Source organism: Solea solea, chromosome 13, assembly GCF_958295425.1.
Source record: "Solea solea chromosome 13, fSolSol10.1, whole genome shotgun sequence".
NCBI lineage: Eukaryota > Metazoa > Chordata > Actinopteri > Pleuronectiformes > Soleidae > Solea > Solea solea.
The window spans coordinates 25,201,669-25,226,809 of NC_081146.1; the positions used below are offsets into that span (position 1 = coordinate 25,201,669).

General features: G+C 38.8%; 1 protein-coding gene across 7 annotated transcripts in view; it reads right to left on the reverse strand.

Annotated features, from left to right (window-relative positions):
- The window catches only part of satb1b (SATB homeobox 1b), a 94,774-nt gene extending 72,337 nt beyond the window's left edge, over positions 1–22,437 (reverse strand). For 2 of the 7 annotated variants that reach the window (XM_058648045.1, XM_058648041.1), the window contains exon 1: positions 3,816–4,874. The gene's annotated coding sequence lies outside the window, so the exon portion shown is untranslated. Of the gene's footprint in view, positions 1–3,815; positions 4,877–21,899 lie in introns of those variants that run through there. The other 5 variants (XM_058648047.1, XM_058648044.1, XM_058648043.1 and 2 more) reach the window with 4 other exon arrangements.
- Between the last annotated feature and the right edge of the window lie 2,704 nt (positions 22,438–25,141).

Below are 25,141 nucleotides of genomic sequence, written 5' to 3' on the forward strand. Positions count from 1 at the left end.
AGAACACAAGCGGACGTTGTTATAGAGCGGGGAAAAAGGGTACTTTAAGTGACTGAAACCTCCAAGAACAGAGCCATTACGACCAAAACTGTCATTTCGCTTCACCAATGACAACTCGGGGCCGCTGTAATGTTCCCGTTTTTCAACACATGTATTATGTATGCAAAGATTCCCATGCGAGGGGACGAGGAGGAGGAGGAAGAGGCAAACAAGCCCAAGGTTTTTAGTGCAAATACATAAATTTGACAGCAGATTCCACTTGAATGAATCGAGTGCAGTTCAAGAAACAAGGGATGCATAGAGACCACAGGGAGGAGGGGGAACTCACGTACTGTAGTTCACCTTCTGAGTCACTTCTTGTGGCTTTGAATTAACGGCAGTTTTTCACTTTGAACAATCAGCACGTTCACGCAAACTCAGTGGCTTTTACACGAGCGAAACCGGCAACCCTCCAATTACAAGCCTCCTTTCGACTTGGCCCTGGCTGCCCCCAACGCAAGCAAGCAGATTTTGAAGCACTGTACTGTGATGAAATGTTCAAATAAAAGAGCGAGGATGGACAGGAAGGAACGACAGACGGCTTATTTCCAAGAGTGGTCCTCAAAGTGGGGTTCAAGGACCCCCAAGTGGGCCAATTTTGGGTCTACGTAAAAAAAATGAAATGATGCTGCATCTGTTCAGGACAACGGGCGAGGAAATAGACCAACTTCTATGTCGACGTTTGTTTTGGTCATCAATTAATTGGTTTGAGTGTTATATTTAATACTCAAAACTAGCTGTGTGGGTTTTCCAGCTTCTTCAGTATGAATATCTTCTGGTTTCTTTCCTCCATATGAGTGTTTAAGTAGTAAAACATGACATTAGCAGTGCATTACCCTGACTGTAGAGTCGCCTCTCTCCCACCAGTGTGTCAGAGATATGACGAAGACTGCCTGATACGTACAGACTTGAGGCTGGAGCCAACTTTTACAATATTTCTGAACCTCCTTGTGTAAAGTTTTCATGGTCCGACACCTGGATCGGTCGACAGCTGACTCTGAAAGGATTGACACTGCAAATAATGAGTGATAGAATAGAATGTTGTTCTGGAATCTTTTGGGACTTTTTACGGACTGTGCGACAAATTATTGACTCGCATCCAAAGACAAGGAGAAGGCTCCATATGACAAAAGAAATTAAAAAACAGTCATTTTTGTTGATTTTACTGAACCTGTAAGTTGATTTCTTTGGCTTTAAAAAGTCAAATCCCCAGGTTTGAAGACCAGTACTGGGTCTTGAATTAAAGGCCAAACCAGGCCAAGAAAATCTGTACAACACAAGCCTTATATACTGTGTTTTGTAATTGTACAGAACACCACAAGGGAATTAATATTCATCTACAAGTATCAGACCACAATGAGGCTTTGAAAAATACACTGCGTCTGTCACTCGCACACAAAGCACCAACACGCTTTGACCCACACTGTCTCTGGGAAAACAAGCTCAGTCTCGGTGTTGATTTCCGTGTTATGTACGGTGTTTAAGTCGTAAAACATGACATTAGCAGTGCATTACTGTCACTGTCACTGCAGAGCCCTTTCCATACAGTGCGTCAGAAATATGATGAATCATGAACTACTGGTACGTAAAAACTGAGGCTGAAGCGCTCTGAACCTCGTTGGGTAAAGTTTTCATGGTCCGACACCTGGCATCGGTCGACAGCTGATTCTTAAAATATGTGTGTCTGCAGTAGAAAAATAAGGGCAACACCATTTGCAACACCCAGAAATGCATTCTGGGATACATTCAATTCAATTCAGTGCCTTCTCCAAGCAATGGATCAGACTAGATCAGCGTTAGCCCCGCCCACTGACTTTGATGGCCGAGTTTGACAGTTAAAATCAATTAATGATGCACAGCAACATGGACCACAAAATAATTAATTAAATAGTGAATTTTTTTTTTTTACATAAAAGTAATTGGTATTTTAATTAGTGACACATTTAATTAATTATTTGATGGTGTATTTATTAATGTAGTTATTTAATGACACATTTTTTAATTTTTTTAATGGTATAGTCATTTATTTAATTAATAAATGACAAATTTGATTAATTATTTAATGGTGCAGTCATTTAATTAAATAATGACACATTTAATTATTTATTTTATGGTGCATTTATTTATTTAATTTTGGCACTTTCCGTCCTCCATACCTTTATCTCTATGTTTTTACTTTTCAAATCCCGTCTGAAAACGCATCTGCTCAAACTTTGATTTGTTTTTATCTGTCCATCTGTTTCAAGCTGCTCTTTATGTAATGAATTACTTGTACTCTGCCTGTAAGGTGACACGATTATCATTATTATTATTTTCCCCAGCACTTTATTTGAAAGTGCAGTGGTGTTTTGTGTTGTTTATGTTGTTATTCTGCTTTTGTTTTGGTCTTCATAATCATGTGACATTATTTGTATGTTGCATCCTTCATCTGTCAAACAGCTCAATCAAGTGTTTTTTGAGCATTAACTTCTGAAACTTTTCGTGGCTGCTTCGTCTTTGTCTGACGACGAAAAAAATTACTTCCTGTGTGTGGTTAGGGGAATGTCACCCGGTGACACGACATCTAAACGCTGCTACACTGCGAAAACACCGTGAGAATTAAGTATAAAGTAGCATAATAACCTATAAGCAACAAGAACTCCAATTGTTTCCCTTTGTTTAACATTTAACAAAGTATCATTTCACAAAACATGTAATTTTTTTTAATTTGTTGAGGAAAAATAAGTGCAATTTCAACAATATTGGGTCTTACGTTTAGCATTTACATGTGTGCATTACAACGTACAGATCACAGTGGATCTGCGGAGGCACAGAACATTTAGTCGCAGGTATCTGGAAATGAAAAATAGAGTATTAAACATTATGATTAGTCATCCTGCGGGCCAGATTGGACCCTCTGGTGGGCCGGTTCTGGCCCATGGGCTGTATGTTTGAGACCACTGGTTTGGTCTATGTATTATTTCGTTTGAAAAGCATATTTAAAACGACTACTGTGTGATATTTGTGCAGATCTGTGAGAGACAAAGATACTGTAGTGGTTAGCACACTTGTCATCTTGTCTTCACGACGCGAGTTGTCTTTCAACTTCGAAGGCTGTGGGTTTGATTCCCGGCTCCACTAGTCTACATGTGTCCTTGGGCGAGACACTTAACCCCCACGTAGCTCCTGACGGCTGTGTCGGCAGCGGGTGAATGAGTATGAAAGACGAGTGTAAAGACGCTTTGAGTGGGGTCATCCAGACGAGACAAGTGTTACATAAATACAGACCATTTAATCATTTTTAAAAAAGTATGTGTGTGACCACATTTAAGAAGTTTTGGAACCAGTGGGGATCACACACATCGTGGAGGACACTCTAAATTGACCGTAGGTGTCTCTATATGTGTCCTTGTGATGGACTGGCGACCCAACTTTCACCCTATGTCAGCTGGGATTGGCACCAGCGACCCCTGTGACCCTCATGTGGAGGATAAGGAGTTAGAAGATGAGTGAGTAGAGACATTTCTAAGGATTTCACACTGTGCACAAATTTGTCATAAGGTCGCAATAGTTTTTTTAAACAAAAGTGTGACCACATATAGAAGTTTTGGAACCAGCAGGTGCTCATGAGAACATGAGAAAATATCCAACACATAATGAACTCCAGCATTCACCACATGTTCATCACACACACACACACATACATATACACAATAGTTCAAATGGACACAGTGACCCTAAAGGACAGAGAGTCAAAGGAGGACAAGTGGAGAAGAAGCAGAAAAATCCCAACCAACCTTGAACGCAGCACTGGAGCACAGGAGAGCATAGGCTGGAGAAAACAAGCGTCTTCTTCAAGTTTAAAAACAGGAGAGAAAATAAAAACTCCAGGTTCTTCCCTCTCTTTTCCTCTCTACGTGAACATGATTTTTTTTTTTATTAAAATAAATATAACGATTTTTCTTTTAAATAAAAAACGACTTCACCTCCAGGAGGCGGCGAGAGAGAACGACAGCCCCGCGGCTCTGTGGAGGAGACGAGGTCGAGATGGACCGTGATGAGAGGCGGACATTGGTGAGCGTTTGTGTGGATGTTTCTCTCTCTGTCTCTCTCTCTGTGTGTGTGTAGCTCGTAATGTTAGCTAATTCCGTCCAAGTGGAGGGAAAACGGAGGGAAAAACGGCGGCGCCGGCGACATTTAGCCCGAGAAAGTGAGCTGTTAGCCGCGGACAAGTGGAGGCGACTTGCGCGACGAGTTCGCCGCACGACATGCACGCGACACCGGCGAACGTCGACACACACACTCACTCACTCTCTCCTTCCTTCACACACACATACATACATACACACAGAGGCAGGCAGGCGGCGGTAGAGTGGAGTACAGTAGCAGCACAGCAGCTCGGACACACTTGTAATAACAACAACCGCCGCTGAGACCTAATAAAAGCCCCCGTTCTGAGGAGAAATAGCACCCGCGTCGCCCCAGCGAGCGGCGGCAGCCCACAGACCGGCACACACGGAGGAGGAGGGGGGGTAAATAACAACAAAAACAACAACAAAAAATAGCAGATACTGCCGCGGCGTGAGCGACACAAACACGGACAGGCTCCTGTCAGTGAAAGAAGCGGAGGAGAAAAACGGGAAGGGGTTCAAAAAGTGCGGTTTACTTTCCGATGTCGAGCCGAAACGAAGCTTCGCGGCGGACGCAGAGAGACAGATAGAGAGAGGGAGGAGAAGCCTGCTGCGATAGTAAAAGAGGAGGAGGAGGAGGAGGAGGTGCTGTCCTGGCGTCCGGACCGAGCTCCTCTTTCTATCTATCTGCCTCTCCTCTGTCTCTCCCCCTCTCACTCCGGCTCTCCCTCTGTGTCCCCATTAAATTATTAGTTGTATTGACTCATCACTCCCCCCTCTCTCTCTCTCTCACTCTGTTTCTCCTCCTCTCTCTCTCTCTCTCCTCCTGCTGCCTGAGCTTCTCCCTCTCCTCCTCATTTGTACTGGGGTTTAAAAAAATATATATAAATAAAATAAAAAACTGAAAAATGAGGCAAGAAAACTTGAAAATAAGCAAAAATGTGCAAAAGTCCTTGTGTTCTTCATAAACCACTCAAAGCTGCTCTATGTCGCTGTGTCCACTCACACAGTTCTGTGCAGTACCATACACGACATAAATAAAGGCAAGAATGAATGAATGAATAAATACATAAATAAATGAATGCATACATAAATAAATGAATGAATAAATAAAATAATACACGAATGAATGAATGCAGAAATAAATTAATGAATACATTGATAAATGAATAAATAAATAAAAGAAGCTGCAGTACAACGGAATATTAGAGCAAAAAGTCGTAATATTATGAGATTAAAGTCATAATATTATCAGAAAATAGTCGTAATATTATGGGAAAAATTATTGAAAAGTCGCAATATTATGAGAATAAAGTTGTAATATTAAAACAATGTGTAATATGAGAAAAAAAGTTGTAATATACCGGGAATAAAGTCGTCTTTACCCTTGTTTACGTTATTAGTGGAAATAGCTTCGAATTACGACTCTTAGGACTCTTACATTGCTAGCACAATGTTCTGCGATTCGTAGCTTTAATAGCACATGCGTAAACCTGAAGTTATGTGGATGCTGATATTGCAACCATGAATATCTCCCAAAAAGCAATTTTGTATTTTACATCTTTAAAATTATTTAGCCGTCGGTGCCGACTCATGTACGCGCCACGTTAGCACCCGACGCTTGGTGCTAGAGGTAGCTATCGGAGGTTAGCAGAGCAGTTTCTGTCACAATTATCCCGCAAGAGTTGCTAATAATATCCAACATTAAAAAAAAAACATCGGTATTGGCGAGAACAACCTCTTTTTGGGATTTGTAGTGTTTGAGCTAAACGTTAAACATGATTTGATTGGCGGACGCTTGGAAAGTTGAACATTTCTCAACTATTGTTGCACACAGTGTGAGCAAAGCGACGCAACATAATGCCCAAAATGCAGTGCGGCGACTCTCGACTGCGCTATAACAAGCCACTGTAAAAACATAATGCATGGAAGACATTTGTCAGCTGTCACTTCCTGGTCACATGACATGTTGCCTGTGTTTAAGAGACGCATTGATGTGGTATTTACGGTTCACGAAGAATGCCTTTTTCCCCGATAAACGTTTGATCCAGTGATTTGTGTCAGTATTGAATAATCGAACCATGACTGTTGAAGTGTTCAGGATTCAGAATCATAGATTCTGCCTCTGTGTGTCCACAGAGGTCCACTCCGTGTGTCATAAACGTCATCATCCGCCCACGTCTGCATTTGTGCGTGCAGACTACAAATGAGCCGATACGGTACTCAGTATCAGTATCGGTCCAATATTGGGACAAAATAACTGTATCTTCACATCATCCCTAAGAGCCTCAAAAACAAGGGGTTTTGCCTCATTAGATCAGCACTTTGGTCAGTGTTAATATCAGAAAATGTCCTTAAGAGGTAAGAGAAACAAACATACACACACATAAACAAAATGGAGGGGGGGGGGTGGAGCGACGGCGGTGCGATTTCCGGCTGTGCGCGCAGGAATTTTTAATCAGCTTGATTAGAGTGAGGCGGTCCTGCATTTATTATAGGGGGGAAACACAGATGCTCACAAACACACACACACACACACACTTGGTGTATTTTATATTCTATTTACAAGTTAGTTTTTATATGGAGGAAAAAAAAGTGGCAAACCAAAAGAATTTCGCCAAATTAAATCAAAATAAAAGCTTTTACGCGCCGCGTAACGACTGAACCTCCACCGTTTGATTAATTAATGGAGATTTTTTCACAAGCCACATTCTCCTATACACTATCAGTACATTCAATTTTTAATCATATACGTTGTGAATTTAAATCAGAAATCACTCGTTATTATAAAAAGGAAGGAAAAACTGTAAAAAAAGGAAATTAGGGTTAAGGGTTAAGACTATTTTGATTTGTTTTAAAAGGCATTAATACACATACTTCATAATATTACATATATGTTTAATCATTAAACAAACAAAAAATTAGTTTTTTAATAAAGTGTTGATTTATGTTGCTGCTCTTTATTATCACGTAACTTACATCGATTTGATGACGCGCGTGATTGTACAACGCCAAAAAAAATGCTTTAATGCTTTATTTTTATGACACAAATAATGACTAAAAAAGATGAGTGACTACTGCTTTACCTTCACACGGGGGTCATGGCCTTCGATGTCAAACTGTATGAAGTAAAAATATTAGACAACGCTAATCTGTTGATATCCAAACAAAACCCTAAACTGCCACAATAGACGGAGGGGAATGAAAGGAGCGATGGTGAAAGGCTGCAATCTCTACAAACAACAAACAGCAAGCTCTCAACGCCTTTGTTATTATTTTGTGATTATTTCATGAACCTTTCTTTTTCTTTTTTTTGTCCTCAGGGGCAAATATAAAAAATAATATTAAGACAAGCTAATCTCTGTTGATACTGTCAATATAGGGCCTGATACGGTGTTTGTCCCTAAAACCTTAAGGCGGCCTAATAACGGTTTTCGCTCTCTGTGAGCAAAGGGCAGACTAATATCTGGCTGAAACACACACACACACAGACATAACAGTAAATGTTGTCACACTGCTGTGCATTTAACTCACAATCTTTAGGTCCAAGAACAACAGGAGCAGTGTTAAATTACTCGGGGGAGTGTCATATAATACATTTTATTTCATATTACTCCTTTAAAAAGGTAATATTATTACTTAGCAATGCACTACACTGTTATATTATTGCTTATTGATGTATGGTAACTTTTTGGTACTGAATCCACTTTATTAAAAACCAAGGGTGGACTTTAATTGTTTTTTGCGTCGTCCTTCACATCATCACAAGTTACTCTCTAAATCAGTACTTCCCAAACCTTCTATGTGGGGGACCCATTTTTGTTTTTAAATGACCAGTTTTCGTCATTCGCAATAATTCTGAATAGCAATTCGACGTCAACTTATTGTGAGTGCTTTTATTGTGATGTACGAGGATATTGTGTAGCCCATAGATTTGGTATTTCACTGTTAGGCTAAAATTACAAAATGCCGAAATGTCACAAAAAGTTTTTAACTAACATAACTTGTTTAAAATTTTTTTAAACTTGTTTAACTTGTTGATAAAAAATAAATTTGTGTCATTTGCGATAATTCTGTAGAGCAATTCAATGTTGACAACTTATCATGAGTGCTTTTTATCACGTTGTGCGAGGATATTTTGTATCGTGTAGATGTCACACTTGATGCTAAAATTACAAAATGGCACAAATAAATTCAAAATATATGTAATATGACATCGCTATATGTCTTTACAGCATGTTGCCCGTGTTTAAGTGAAGCATTTATGCCATATTTAGTAGGATTGAAACAATTACTCAATATTGTTTATTGTTTAATCGGTTTTGAGTGTATTTGCTCCATAAAACAAAGAAATCCTTAAAAAAAACCTTGTGGACAAAATAAGACATTTGAGAACATCATCATTTCCAGGTTTGACAAACACTGATCAATGTTTTTTTTAACATTTTGGACGATGGACGATTTTAAACGATTAATCGTGGAAAAAATCGTTAGTTACAGCTCTAGTCCCGCCCCAAATTATGTTATTATGTCAAAACATTCTCCATCCGTGTGTCCACGGATGTTCACTATAATGTCCACGTAACGTAAATGTCATCATAAGCCTAAATGACGTCAGAAACATTGAAAAAGTAAAACCTGATACCGTCCAAAAACCTTAAAAATCATGTAAAAACTGCATTAAACTCAGTGTCATGAGTTCAACAGCACCACCGTGTGACAAGGACGTGAGTGACAGCGGCAAATGTCTGCATTGTGTTTTTGAAAAAGTCTGGTGACATAATAATAATAGATGGTGTGATAATAGCACGGAAACTTGTGTCCCCTTTACAGTCTTGCAAAGATTTTATCTTCCTGTTCAATAAAGGTTCAAGTCATTACAATATGAGCATTTTTAGAACGTCTCTGAACCTTTCTGGAAATGGGATTTGTATTTTGTTTGGGTAACAGACCAAAAAAAAATCTGCACCAAACACGTCTGTCCAGGTTATGCGAGAACAATAACAGGAAACCAACAGAAAACAGGAAGTGTGTCGCGTTGTGTCGTACACCTATCGTGACGACAAAGCCCAGAGAGTGGAGGTCAGGTGGGCGTGAGATGCTTGCACGCGAGGACGATTCATCCAACGCGAGACTGAAAGTAAATACAGTAATAGACACGACACACAAAGCTGTTGTTTCACAAACAATTCAAAACCAGAGACGTAATGTCCTCAACTCCACGTTAACCGCAGTCAGAACAAGAACGACCAAAAACACGTTTATAGACAGTGTTCGAGGGTTTAGAAGAAAAAGAAGAAGCTTGTGGTTGGATGAAAAATGTCTCATTCATCCCCTCATTCATAGTGAAACCAAATCATGGTTCCAGCAGCCGACCCAGGCGAGGTCAAAAGGTTGCTATTAGTCGCAGTAAAGACGCTTTTCATGGAAAAATACAATGTCAAAGTCAGGTTTGAGACCTCAAGACGAAAAAAAAAATGCCTGAGCGATACTTGCATACTTAGTTCACACCGGGTGTGAGTTTTTTAAGAGTGTGATAGGGTTTATACAAGGGTCTCACATCTATGTGTGTGTGTGTGTGTGTGTGTGTTGTTAAACAGGAAATGATAGAAATGTTTCAGTGCCGCTGCTGTGTGGTTACTGTGTCCGAGTAAAAATGCACACACACCAACTGTGGAGTTATCGTTCTATTTTAGGATTCTTAGCACTGAAGCTTTTGAAAGTGAAGTGACTGGGTGAAATTTCACAAGTGATTCAGGTTGAATTTTCCGTCTGAGTGTTCAGAAAATGTGCACAAATATGGACGTTAACTAATGTTATAAATATGTGTTACTATTGTTATAAAGAAATGTGATGAAATGTATTCTCATAAAAGCTTGCCACTAACATTCTTAAAAAAAAACATTCTTTTTTTTTTTACTAAATGTTTAAAAGTTGCAAAAACTTAATTGGACAAAAACTTGACACTAACATTTTCACGTTACTTTGTTGTGCGAGGATGTTGTGTATCGTGTAGAAGTCACACTTGATGCTAAAATTCAAAATGCCGAAGTGTCACAAAAAGTTGTAACTAACGAAACGTTACGCGGACAAATTACCAAAGTTACGAAAAACATGTTTTGGGGGCGGAGCTTTGACACAATGCACCAACAGAAGGCGAAAATGTCAATCAAACACTAGGACTGTATGTTGACGAGCGTGACAACATTTTCCAATAGACATTTTCGCCATTCACGATAAGCAATTGACTTATTGTGATGTGCAATTATTTTACGTATCGCCACGCAAGATGAGTAGATGTTTGATTTTTACATGATGTTCACTGCAGCTCTCTCTGTCTCTATGACTGTGTGTTTTTGTTTTTTCTCGTTTCGTCTTCCTTGGCCGTGGTTAGACAGCATTCGGGGAAAAAAAAAAAACAGGAGCGCCGGTGAAAGCGAGCCATTGTCGGGCAAATGCTCTTTTCTATCTGGCATGACGCAAGTCAGCCGCAGTCATTTCCACTGTGATTGTCGGGCGGGCGCCATCAGAGAGCATCGATAACCCCTGCCAGGCCTTGGCACCGCCAACAGGTGCCGGCAACTGCCAGCAAGGTTGGCACCGGCGCGGCTGTGAAAACCCTCTGACATCCAGAAGGGCACAGATTTGCACTGAATGCACCACTGAATCAACACTGCTGATTATCAATTAACATATAGCGTTTTGTACGACAAAGAAAAGAGAGAGGGGGAAAATGGGTTTTGAAGCACAGAAAGCCTGTTTAAAAAATACTAACTGTGTTCTGTTGTAATCGTGCGCTGAATGCAGATTTAGCTCCGTTCGAGGTTGTTGTTTTTTTTTTTTTTTTTAAACAAGCCTATGCGGCTTTGTGCCGCCGCAAAATACGTGTGCCGCCGCCGCCGCCGTGTGCCGCCGTGCACACAAGTGTGATTGTTCAGGGCGGCTGTTTTGTGCCTGTTGGCTACATTTGTAAAGGAAACATGAAAAACGACACGAGGAAACATGACAGGCTGAGCTCTAAACCTGCAGCGGCGCACACCTCGTGTGTTTTTAAATGTCAGGAGTCAGAGCATTTACACCGCAGATGCATTTCATCTCCTCACTCAGGTGTTTTCACCATAACACACACACACACGCTGATCAAACACCGCTGCTTTCTTTTTTTTTTTTTAAACCACACATTTACATGAAGGAGGAATGAAAAAAAAAATAACCCCCCCCCTCAAATTTAAATCAAAGACGCTAATAATCGACACACACAAAGGGCCCCCGCGCCGCGCGCCGAGAATGAAAGGGAGAACGTAGGTGTTGTGATGTCTTCATGCTCGCCACTTAAGTTGTGACGCGCCTTAATGGGCATTAATGCGATTATTTGGATTACTAATACAAATTAGTCTGCGCGTCAGAGTCTGAGACGCACAAACACAAACAGAGGGCGTCTGCGAGAGCTGTCACCGGTTCAACTCTCTCTGAGCTCTTTCCTCGCAAACCGTCTCGTCTTCCCCGTAATGAACACACATACATACACACACACACACACACACACACACGTAAATATAATGGTGTTATTAGAGGATTAAATAATCGTGTCAAAACAGGCCTGCGTCAGTGTGGGTGAACCACATGAAAAGAAGAGGGAATTTATCGTGATAGATTTCATATTAGGAACAAAAACATGTGTTTTATGTCCCTCTAATGTTATTTGTGACCAAATTAGGCATCAAATAAGCATTTTAGCTCTTATTTATTACCGATATTCATTACAATACACTGTCCCTGTGAAGTATACAAACAAATAAAAGAGCAAGTTTCAAAAACATTATTTTATGTCCTACTAATGTTATTTTGTGACCAAATTAGGCGTCAAATAAGCTTTTTAGCTCGTATTTATTGCTGATATGCAATAAAATGCACTGTCCCTGTGAAGTACACTAGCAAATACATGAGAAAAGGTTTAAATTACAGTTTAAATTAGTGGCATTTCTTCTCATTTTTTGCCTTAAAGACTTAAATGCAGAGATCTATGTCAACTGAATTGTGTGAATTTATGTATATATATATATATATATATATTTATATGTACAAATACATATATGTATATATATATACATACAAACATATGTATATATGAAAAAACTATAGACATTCGTAGGAAGGAGAGAAACAATATTGAAGATGCGTCATCATTTGTCGGTTTCACTTTGCTCATCATTTCTCTGAAATAACTGTTTGTTTCTCAGCGACACCTTTTGTTTTTTTCTTCTGCTCAACTTTGGCACAAACAAGGTTCAGGGGTTGAACGTCGACTGCTCCTCTAAACGTCTGAGGAGAAGCATGATAGATGCAGATAGACATAACATTCCGTAATAAACACGTCCACCCAAATCTAATTAGTTCCCCGTTTTTCCGTCGGCCTCTAATACACCGAGTGTGGTTTTCAATTACTCGTGGAATACGGTGGTTTCTACGTATTCGACGCCGCGCCGGTGTGGGAGGACAGAGAGAAGAAAGCAGGCAGGAGAAAAAGAAAGAACCAGGGGGACGTAATGAACTGAGAGTCGGCCGCTCCTACGTGCTTAATTCTTTTATAATCACATGAAGTGGACGGAAATAGAAGCAGAGTGAGCGCTCCCTCCTCACCTCAGGCCGCGCCACGGACAGGAGGGCGTGACACGTGTGGACCCTGACGACGACCGACCGACCGGGTTCTGAGCATCGCTGCGTTTACACTTAACTCACAAATTCCCACGGACAAAAAAGTAGAAAGAAAAGACATTTTTCACTGACCCTGGCAGGACCAGTAAGTCCTCATGGAGACCAAAAGACCTGGTCCTAATGAGGCAGAGCCTCATTTTTCTGAGAAATTGGTGAAGTTTAGAGCTAAGTTTTGGATTGTGGTTAAGGTTAAGGGTTGGGGTTAGGCCTCAAATGACTGGAAGTCAATTAGAGCGGAAACAATTACTCAATTAACCTTTTTTTTTCATGATTAAAACGATTTCTGATTGTTTTCTTACGTTTTCTGACATTTTATGAACCTAACGATTACTCTAGAAAATGATCGACAGCTCTAAGGTCAATTCAGTGTCTTAGGGTTTGGGTTGAACAATTAATCGGAATTTGATCAAAATCGCAGGATCACACATTATCAACAATTACAATAATTTTAGATGAAATATCATCCTGATCGATACACAAAGAAAGAAAACTGTCTTTGTTTCTCACAGATTTGCACAAATATCACACAGTAATCATGGTAAATATGATTTTTAAATGAAAATTACACAGAAAATAACCATTCACCGCTCTTATAGCAAATCGTATCGCAATCGCAATAAGATATTTTTTTTAAAAATCATTCAGCCCTAAACACAAGGCCCCCTGTCCAGATTACACGTCCCGTAATCCGGACATCAGATCATGATGCCAAGGCTGCTGCGTTCCGTTATGTTTTTAATTTCACGTGAGACGTGCATACGTCTACTTCACGCGCGACGTAAAAATAGACAAATGTTTACGTCAATCTGACGCCTCGCGTGAGTCAGAATATGTGGGAAAAACCTCAATAATATTCTCTTTTTCAGCTGTTTCAGCAACTGTGTAGTCACATACACGCCCTGCATTTGGCAAAATACGACTACTTTTAATTTGGATGCCAATTTTCCATTTTCCATACGTGGAAAACTGTCCTGTCACAGACACATTTTTCAAACAAAGATCAGAACAAATCATGAAAACTTTATTTAAAAGTAAATAAGTTGTCTGACCTCGTACAAAAACAAACGGCAGCACTAATTTAAGGTTAACTGTCATTTTCTGTGACTCCAAGCAAGTTCAGCTGCTTCATCGACTTTCTTAGCTTCAATTTTTGGGGATTTTAAAAGAAACGTAAAATTTTAAGACACAAGTATTGTGTCTGCGAACGTTACAGAAGATAACACTGTAGTTTGTGGCTGAATATCAACATTTTGTTGATAATTTTACTCTTAAACTGCATGAAATGGTTTGGAAGAAATCATCTTACTGGGATTTTTATGACAGATACTGCGATTGTGATATGATTCAAAACTGGAACGCATGTTTAGAGTAATCTTTTCGACATTTATCAAAAATTTTACATTCAATTTCAAGAATTTCGTCATAAAGTTGTTGAAATGTTGCCTTTTTAAAGCAATTTCTTTCACTTTTGATTTGGATATTGCACGGAAGTACAGTGTTATTGCGATTTATTCTGCCCTAATATGTCAGAAGACTGAAAATATTTTTGGAAAATAATTCTTGTCATAACACAAGGCAGCACCACCTACAGGCCTGGCATAGAAACTACAGCCTTAAAACAATCTTTTTGACATAAAGACGTTATTTCTTTTTACAGAAAGCTTTTTAAGTGTGGATTAGACAGTTTCACCTTATACTTGACCAGGTGTTTCAAACTAAAATGACCTGAGGGGTCACATGGGTCACTGGAGGTGGCGGGTCACGTGACAAAAAAACCAACTGTTTTCAGGCAGGTTGGGTGAAATTAATTTAACGATCACGCTATAGCGACATTTGTGACGATATGAATTAAAATGAATCGATAAATATCGCAAACAAGCATTTAAGAGACGGGCCGTGTGAAACCGATTCAGAGGGCCGCATGTGGTCTGCGAGCCTCGAGTTTGAGACCACCACGATAGACAGATGAAGCGTGTCAACAACTGCAACAAAACCAAAGTGATTTCATTCCAATTTAGTCAGAAAATGCAAAAACTGCATTAACTAATGATGATGTACATTAATTAATCTGTGGATTATTATCCAGATTAATTGTTTCGTCGTTTGGTTCAGAAGATGTGAGAAAATGTTGCAAAACCCCTGTATATTATATTCACATTTAAGAAGCGGATGAATTGACAATAGAAAAAAAAGAAATAGCTGAAGTTGCATAATCTCCATCTTTATCAAATTATAAAATCAATTATTCCCAAGAACAAACAAACAACCAATCAACAGGCAGCGGCAGCAGAAGCAGGAGCTGTTTTTGTTTCCATCGGCGCTCGCTGGACCGCGGTCGTCACATGAGCGAATAATTAAACTCTTAATTTCAGCCTCGTGGATCGCGACAAATAAACAGTTAACAGAGTTAGAAGGACAGTGGTGTGTGTGTGTGTGTGTGTGAGACAGAGGAGGTGAGAAAGGTCACCACCTTCCTGCTGCTGAAGGTCAGCGAGCTGTGAGGAACCTCCTGAGGAACGTGAAGGTGATGCCGAGGGTGTGACTTCCTCTCACAGTGTGTGTGTGTGTGTGAGAGAAGATGGAGGGAGATGAAAGGAGAAGTGGAAAGAATAGAATAAATATCATCAAGGCTTAAAGAGAGAAGTATTGAATTCCACGTTTTAATCCCTCGTCAAAGGAGGCGTCATCCACCCATCCAGTCAACAAAAGAGTTGATAAGGCGAGTGTGTGTAAGAGTTTCCTCGGTGTCTGTAGGCGGGTATTAACAACCTGATCTGAGCGGCGTGAGCTTCCTTCTTAAATCGCTGCTGCTGCTGCTGCTTCTTTTTGCTTTCGCCTGAACAAAAGGATTTTCACACACACACAAACACCCTGCACAGATTGTTGGAAGACAAGCGTCGTCTCCACAAATCAAAAATATTTTGAATAAAAAAATAACTCATTCATTCTGAGACGTAATAATGTCATTTAAACTATAGTTATATATATATATGTGTGTGTTTCTGAAATGATACAAAAAACAACACAACATGATGGACGTCTAAATTTCATCTTCTAAAGGTTTGGAAAAAGGTGCTTGGATTTTGGATAAAGTGCTTGAAAAATGCCCGTCCCCCTTGGACTTTACCTGCATGAATATTATTCAAAAAAACACGTTTCTTACTCGGTATAGCTCTAAATCTCTATTATTGTAAAAAAAAATAATAATATTTTCAAGCATGTGTGTGCCTTAAGGTGCTGGAAAAGTACCTGGAAAGTGCTTGAATGTAACAGGGCTGATATTGAGGGAGAAAAAAACAACAACAAACATAAGGAAGGACGCCATATTGTCACAGACGTGATGGACGTCAGTTTGTTTTCACAGTTTTAATTTCATGTTAAAAAGGTTAGGAAAAAGGTGCTTGGATTTTGGATAAAGTGCTTGAAAAATGCCTGCACTTTCATCACGTTTTCATCACGTTTGGAAAGTGCTTCAAACAACAACTAATTGGCTATTTTATATATATTATTCAAAAAAACTTGGTTTTTTATTGGAAAAGTGTGGAAAAAGGACCTGGAAAGTGCTTGAATTTGACAGGGCTGATAGTGAGGGGGAAAAACAACAACGAACATAAGGACGTACGTCATTTGTTGTTTCGTTTGTTTTTCAAGGTTCTTCACAATTTTACATGTTTTCAAGGTTTGGAAAAGGTGCTTGAAACAGTGACTGTATTCTGTTTTTTAGACAAGCAGCTAATGGATGAAATAGTTTGCTTATTAGATGAAGGAAAAGTGTGGAAAAAGGACCTGGAAAGTGCTTGAATTTGACAGAAAGTCAAACATAAGGAAGGGGCGTTATTTTGTCAAAGACACGATGGATTTTCAAGGTGCTTGACATTCTTAAAAACGTTTTTTCAAGGTTTCCTAGTTCAATTATTAGATTTTTATATAAAAAACATGTTTTTTAATCATTACGGCGCAACATCATCTCGTTTATTGCCATAAAATGAGTGAAATAATCATTTCTGAGCGTGTATTTCTTCATTTTAACAGCTTTATCAACCTGGAAGTGTGGAAAAAGGACCTTGAAAGTGCTTTAATTTGCTGGGAGTGATGGTGAGAGGGTAAAAAAAAAAACACAAACAAAAAAAATCCAATGTGATGCTTTTATCACTAAGCCAAGGAATCTGGATCAACAGTATGCAAAGCATGTGCCAGACTCAAAGCAGTCCAACATGCTGGGACAACATAACTCCCAGCACCACCACCGTCCTCCTCCTCCTCCTCCTCTTTTTATTATTTTAAATAAAGGAGTTTACAGATAATGACAAAATGAGCTGTAACACACACACACACACAGGGTGGCACAGGGGCGGAGACGGGGGGTGGGCTTAAATTTTTTTAGCGCTGGAATGCAGCCGTCATTATTAAATAAAACACACCAACTTTACTTTCTCCGCCACCTAAAAACGTGTCGCGACATGTCGTCAACACTGGGAATCATTGTTATCTGTGTGTGTGTGTGTGTGTGTGTGTGTGAGAGAGGTGGAATCCCCAAAGAGCCACACATTAAAAAAAAAAAAAGAAAAAGGGAGCGAGACAGGCCTCTTATTTACTGGCGACAGTCTAATAAATACATTTGCTGGCAGCTAAACAGGTATTTACTCCGCTCTCCACCACAGGTATAATTTCACTGTTTGCTGAGCTGTTATTTTTGCCTCAGTGATAATTATCGAGGCGGTTAAAGAAAAGACGATTAATGGTTTTAGCGCGAGATATCAGTCTCTCTGCAGAGAGCGAGGGAGGCGAGGGAGGTGAGGGAGGCGCGGCGCACATCTAAACAAACTCCCTTCTCCCTCTCCTCCTCTCTTTCTGTCTCTCGTGCACTGACAGGGTTTCTTTTTTTCTTTTATTTAATCATCTGTAATAATCTGTGGAGGAATTCAAAGCAAAGGGGAAGGACGAGTTACAGGGAAATATCAAAATATGACAACAGGTTTCATTTAAAGACCAATTATCGGGCAACAAAATCAAAGAGATTCACTATTTTTTACTGTGTACAAGAGTAAAATGAGTGTTTTTTATGTTCTTGTGAACAATCGGAGCGATAAAATGTGTTAATCGCATCCTTTGCAGCACAAATTTGGTCAGTTTTATTTAAGTTTGTGCAACTTAAAGTGATATAAACACAGAGTTAAAAATTAAAGGTTTGAGTTAATGTGACTGAAATATAAATTTACACTTAAAAAAAACGACATGAATCAGTCATTTTTAATGACATTTATTCACCTTAAAGTGACATAAACGCAGTAAATCAAGTCAAATACACTTAAAGATTAAAGGTTTGTGTTAATGTGACTTAAATTGTACCCAAACTACTTATTTACTTTGGTCCGACTTAATTAAAATGACCGATTTATGTTTCTTTTTCAGTTTGTTCAACTTAAAGTGACATAAACGCAGTAAATCAAGTCAGATCTACTTAAAAATTCAAGGTTTTAGTTATTGTGACTTAAATTTAGGTTTGTTTTCGCCAACAACCTAAAAAAAAACTACTTTAATCGGTCATTTTAATCACATTTATTCAACTTAAAGTGACATAAACGCAGTAAATCAAGTCAGATACACTTAAAAATTAAAGGTTTGAGACAATGTTACTTATATTGTACCCAAACTAGTGATTTACTTCTATCCAACATCAAAAAAATAACTTTAATCGGTCATTTTTTTCACCTTAAAGTTACTTGAAACTAAATCAAGTCAGATCTACTTAAAAATGAAAAGTTTGAGTTCATGTGACTTGAATTTAAAATATGAAAGGATTTATTTTGGCTCAAAGCTGTGACTCTAAATACGACCTCACTTCATTGGATAAATATTATTTTACTTTAAATGTTTCTTAAAGCAATAAAAGTAACGATGATGAGGAGAAAATTAATATCATTTCCTGACAACGACGAAGACGGCGACAAAACAAATGAAATCACGACCTCTTCTCTCGCACTAATCGGTCTCTCGAGGTCACGGTGACAAACTCTAACTCCGCCGACGCTCGACTGCTGCTTTACACTTAAGTCGTAAGTTAAAGTGTTTTCAAACATCCGCTCGACCCCAGCGCGGCGGAAGTGAGCGTCTATTTTCTTTCTTTCTTCTTCTTCTTCTTGAATTTAAAACAGAGAGAAAAAATAACTCTGTTACCAACATCACGCGCTCATTTCCTGCCACTTCACTTACTACAAGTACAGTAAACGCTGCGTACGCTAGTTTCGATGAGTTGTAACGGAAACTCATCATTTCAGAAGAGGGGAGAGAGGGGAGAGAGAGGGGAGAGGAGAGAAACGTGGAGGTGTTTTCCCAGATCTGGGTCTGTGTCTCTGTCTCTTCCTAAGTGTTTTATCGTAAGAGCTGCAAACGCGCGACGACAGAACACGTTCAAATGAATTCATTACGCACTAATAAGATGTCACAGATGTGTGTGTGAGAGAGAGAGAGCGCGGCTTCACCGTCGCCGTAAACGCCAACTCTGACGCCGCCGACATCACCGTCGCTGCTGCTGTTTCTCTGATTCTTATCATTCCTGTCAAACAAGTTTACTTTTTTATTTTTATGCCAAACACCAGAAAACGGGCAGCCCCAGTTTTATCTTAATAATCTCTTTTTTTTTAAATTCGTGCCACTTTCAGTGGAAGAACAACACTGTGAGACGCTGAAACTGAGACGTTTACAAGAAGTGACACAAGGCGGCGTGAGACAGGAAGGACGCTGTGTGTGTGTGTCACTGTGTGTGTGTGTGTGTGTCAGCGTTGACCGCCACAACAGATTTAGCAAAAGATTAAAAGAAAACAGCGGCTGCGGTGAATCAAGTCGTTGTAAACCTGGTTTTTGTTACTGTTGTTGTTGTTGTTTGTTTCCGACCTCCACGCTTGACCTCGTGACTGAGTGAGTGAAGGAAGGAAGACGTGTGATTTAAGGAGAAAGTGATCTTTAATTCGTGGGATTAAAACACATCGTCTTTGCCCACATTTAATCTACTTTAACCCTAAACAGGTCAGATTACGCCAACACTATAATCCCCTCGTCTCCTATTATGTACATTTGTTTATTTATTGTCGTTTGATTGACGAACACAAACGAGTTTATCTCCCTCTATAAACTTGAGTTTTCCACTTAAAACATTTTCTTCACATAATCTACAACATTTATGACGTTTGTTGGATTATTTCTGCATAAGAAAACAACAAAACGCTGATTTTCAGGCCAAAAACGACACAAACTCATGAGATTTTGTTGAAATGAATCACAATTTATCTGTTATTTGTCTCAGGTCACGACCTCTGACCTCTGCACTGTGTTGACACGCCGTCACACGTGTTATGCTCAGCCACAGCATTAAAGCAGATATTAAGGTTTCTTTCACTAAAAACTAACTTATTAAATGAAATAATACACATTCTAACTTTTCCAGGTCATTTCTATCTATATTTTCATTTTTCTGTTATTCATTTCCAACACAAAGCGCTGATTTCTGCATAAAATCAACAAAATAAACCCTGAAATCTAGTGAGATTATGTTAATATTAAGTAAAAATAATGCATTTATGTGTTTACTTTTGACTTAAATTCTCTGTTTATTTGCTGGTGCTGCGACCTGCACACTGTATATGTTTAAATCTAAAGCAGCATGCACGGAGGAATGACTTCAAACAATAAAATAAGGCACAAATGGACAAAAATGCTCATATTGTCTCAGTTTTTAGTGCATTTTTTACTATAATTAATTGTTTTTGTTGGGTTTTGTTGCTGTTGTCAATTTGAGTGTACACTAAGACCCTTAAACAGATATTATTCTTTAATGTTACGTGTGATTGGTGTAAATAAGACGCGTGTGTGTGTGTTTGTGTGTGTATGAAAATGTGCAAGTGAAACCACAGGACACAGAGTGCCCACACACACACACACACACGTTTACGGAGGCGATACATCTTCTCACAAGTGACACACACACACACATTCACACTCACACACTCATCTACCTGAAATTACTTCATCAGCAGTAACAAAAAAGCCACAAGTCGACTTCTCCTCCGTCACAACTCAAAATATTTCTCTCTATTTCCTGTTCTTCTTCTTCTTGTTATTGTTTATATATATATATATACATATATATATATATATATATTTTAAATAACCTTATTTGCACCAACGTCGGTGCACACAAGTGTGTGTGTGTGTGTGCCGTCGCCATAAAAGTCCTGAGGCGAGTTGACACGTAATTAAATAGTAAGTATATGGAGAGAATAAATGAAGTGGCTCTAATGGCCCCTAATAAAAAAGTAGTAAAAAGTAGACGGCGGGCAGTTCAGGCTGCACCATCTACAACTATATATACACACACACATATATATACTGTGTGTATACACACAATTTAATTATTATACATTTAATTACAAAAAAAGGTCCGATTAGGATTCAGAAAATAAGAAAATAGTGAACTTTAAAGCTTTTATCACCTTGTTGCTAAACTCATCGGGTCAGTGCAGCGGTGAGGCATCAGCTCATCACTTCTTAAGTTTGTTCAACAGTAAACACGGTGATTTTTTTTTTATATCATTCTAGAATTTATATTAGTTTTCTGGATTACGCTTATTAAACGTGATTAAATTAGAATAGTTGTCTCATTTGTTGCCCTTTAACACATTAGAATCATTAAAAAGTCAATTATTTTCAGTTTATATGAATAAGAGGATATGATTATTTTGAGGTTTGGGGAACATTTGGTGCACAAAACAAGTAAAATAATGACTAATTACATTTTTAACATTAATAAGTGCAATAAAGCGTCATATTCTTAGTTTTTTGTTGAAGTGAATTATTAAATCTTTATTTGGACTCGCGCGGCCGCTTTTTAAGACATTTCTGCGTCTGAAATATGAAATCCGGCCATAAAAACACGTATTTACACGTAAATTACGCACGGTTTTAATAAAAGCGTTAAGAGGAAGGAAATGATGTAGTGATGTGGTGATGACAGGGTGAGGGAGATGAAGGAGCTCGTACCTTTTAAAGTCAACAGTCAGCGCGACCTCTTGTTTTCCATGAAAAGTTGAGCCTCCTCTTCTTCTTCTCGTCTCTGCGCCACGACGACAGATCCAAAAATAGTCAAAAGTCTGCGCGTGTGTGTGTGTGTGTGGCTGTCTCTGTGTGGTCACAAAAACAGAAGAAGTCAAAAGTCCTGAAGAGAAGGAAGGAGGAGGAGGAGGAGGAGGAGAAGGAGGTGGAAGAAACCGCACACAGGCGGAGGAGGCTGGAGCTGCGGGAGCGCACAGACCCGTGGATGCGAGCGAGAGCGCAGAGAGAGAAGCGTGCGCTGCGGGGGTGAAGAGGAGAAGAGAGGAGGAGAGAGGAGAGTGGCGGCATGTGAGGAGGGCTGCTCTGAGAGGGTGGCAGGTAAACGAACCGCCCCTCCCCGTTTTCTGATGCTCAAATCGATGATTTGCCAGCTGTGGCGCAGCTTGTCTCATTGCCCCACTTTGGTTTTTACAGCCGCTCCTTCTCTTACGCGCTCATCTCCGGGGACAGAGGGGGAGAGAGAGAGAGAGAGCGAGAGGAGGAGAAGAGCCCTCACACTCATTCATTTTCATATTTATACGCCACATGTTTGCATGTCAAGAAGAGGAAGTGGAAGAGAAACAAAGTCCTTTACGCGCAGCGGCAGCAGCGGCGGCAACCGCGGCAGCGGTGGCTGTAGCGCGTTGTTTTAACAGCAAAGGGCGCCGAGCCAAGCCGTGCTCCCTGCTGCACACCTGAGCCGAATATCAAAGCGCTTCACGTGCGAGCTGTTTATTAAAGCAGGTGGTCGTGATTAGTGGCGGGAAAGTTCTCCAAAAATGATGAGAGGTTTGCTGCGGGGACGGAAAAGAGACGCGCGCTGCGTGCGTGCCGTTGTTTCTCCAAACACCAGGAGACACGAGTGTGTGTGTGTGTGTGTGTGTCTGCAGTGAACACGTTAAATTTCATCACTTCATATCTACACACACAGACACACATTATGGCATGTAAGACTCAGAGTGAAGGCCAATCAGAGAAAAACAGACTTAAATTAAAAATATTTATGGGATCATTTTGATTTTTTTGGACACGTTTAAGAACAAACAGCAGAGACCGAGCTTTTATTTACACACTGTCTTCATGTGTTTGTTTTTAATTGACTTTTCTTTTAAAAAAAATTAGAAGCTGGAACTACATTAAAACAACTGACCTACAGAGTTAATGAGCAGCTTTTTCCTCGCTCTCTCTCTCTCTCTATATATATATATATATATATATATATATAAAGAGAGAGAGAGAGATTGAGGTATACAGTATATATGTATATATATCAACTTTCAGAGTTTTGAGTAAATGAAGGATGAGAGATTCCTGTTATTTGTCCATGTGTTCTTATATAAATGTTTCCTCACAGATTTATTACAAATTTAATTACATATATATTATATATAATCTTATATAATCATCTTTCTGCATGAATGATCATTTAAAGCTGGATTTTTATGTCGATTGTGGTTTTTTTCCGTGCATATTTTTAAACGTGTGCATGAACTCGTGAGCTCCATTTACACAAATGTATTCTCATTTGGTCGTGTGTGTGTGTGTGTGTGTGTGTCATGATTGACAGTTTACATCTGTGCACTCACACACTAACTGTCTCTGCAGTGGCAGGTGTGCAGGAGCCCACAGGTAACGCAGCTGTTTACTCACAGTGTGTGTGTGTGTGTGCGTGTGTCACTAAATAATAACACACTGATACATTTTTTTGCTTAAAAAATAGAACAAGTGTGTTTTTAGACACACACAAGAGTTTTTACAAATAAAATTCAGGATAAATTGATTTAATTCAACTTCAAAATGAGAGTAAACTCAACTTTTAATGATATTATCTCTGTTTCATTAAAAAACAGAGATAATTTGTGTCAAATTAACTTACATTTATACACAATTTCAACTCAATAAGTTCATTTGTACAAGCTGTTAACTCGGTAATTAGATTTTGTTCTTAATAATCTGCGTTAAATGAACTAAAACACATTAACCGTTTAAGAAAAACTTAACTCTTTTTGTGTCAAATTAACACACATTACAAGTTTCCTTTAATGGACAATACGTTAAAGTAACTTTTTTTTTACTTTACTGAGTTAAATGAAGTAAAATATATTAAGCATTTAAGTAAACTTACTCTTTTTGAGTCAATTGAATTTACATTTGAGTTAAATTAATCCAAGTTCCAATCCAATCCAATCCCAAGGAAATGTCAAAGTCATTTACATGTATAGATTATTTCAATACCTTAACTCAAATTGTATAAATCAAAGTGAGAATTACTTGGAAAATAGAATAATCTTGTTATATATTAATGTAATATTTCGACTCATTAAGTTACTAAAAAGTTCTTAAACTGACAATTCCTTTTCCTGGTACTTAATAATCTGAGTTGAATTACGTAGAACGTAGATTAACCATTTAAGGGAATGTCATTTACATTTAAGATAAATTAAGTTGTACAAGTTGTTTAAGTGAGAATAATCCCAGTGGAATGAACTATAGATTATGTATTTTAAGTTGCAGTTAGTTCAGTTAAGTAGTTAGTTAAGTTTATTTAGTTAAGTTATATTTCTACACTATTTTATAACTAAATGATGAGTTTAATGTTTTAATTTGATGCTCGGAGTTAAAACAACTCATAAAAACTTACTTTCTTTTGTTAAAGGATCATAAAATACTCGTAAAACTCATATTTACATCTTAAAGTGGAGAAATTCACTCGTGTTGTGTTTGACACTGATTACGCTGACATTTGAGGTATTTATTTTTAAGTATTTATTTTCTTCCTCTGGGACGTATCGATGAGTGAACGCAGACACAGTCCGAGTCTTTATTGTAAGCCCATACGTTTGCGTACTTCTCCGAAAAGTTTGTTTGTTGTGGTTTCAGTACTCCACAAAAGTTTCATTATGAGGCGACCGAGATCTGCATTTCAAACAGACACACAGTGACACACACAGTAACACACACACACACACACACACACAGACACTCTCCTGGGAACCTGAACGTGGAGAAAAGTTCCCAGTTAAAAAAAAAATAAAAAACACACATAAATTCAAATACTTTCTTTCTTTTCTTTTCTTTCTTTTCTCAGCATCATTATAAATTCACGCTGTGTTGAGGATGTTTTCATCATTACGGACAAACAGCTGCTGATTTCTCTGTGTGTGTGTGTGTGTGTGTCTGTGTCTGTGTGT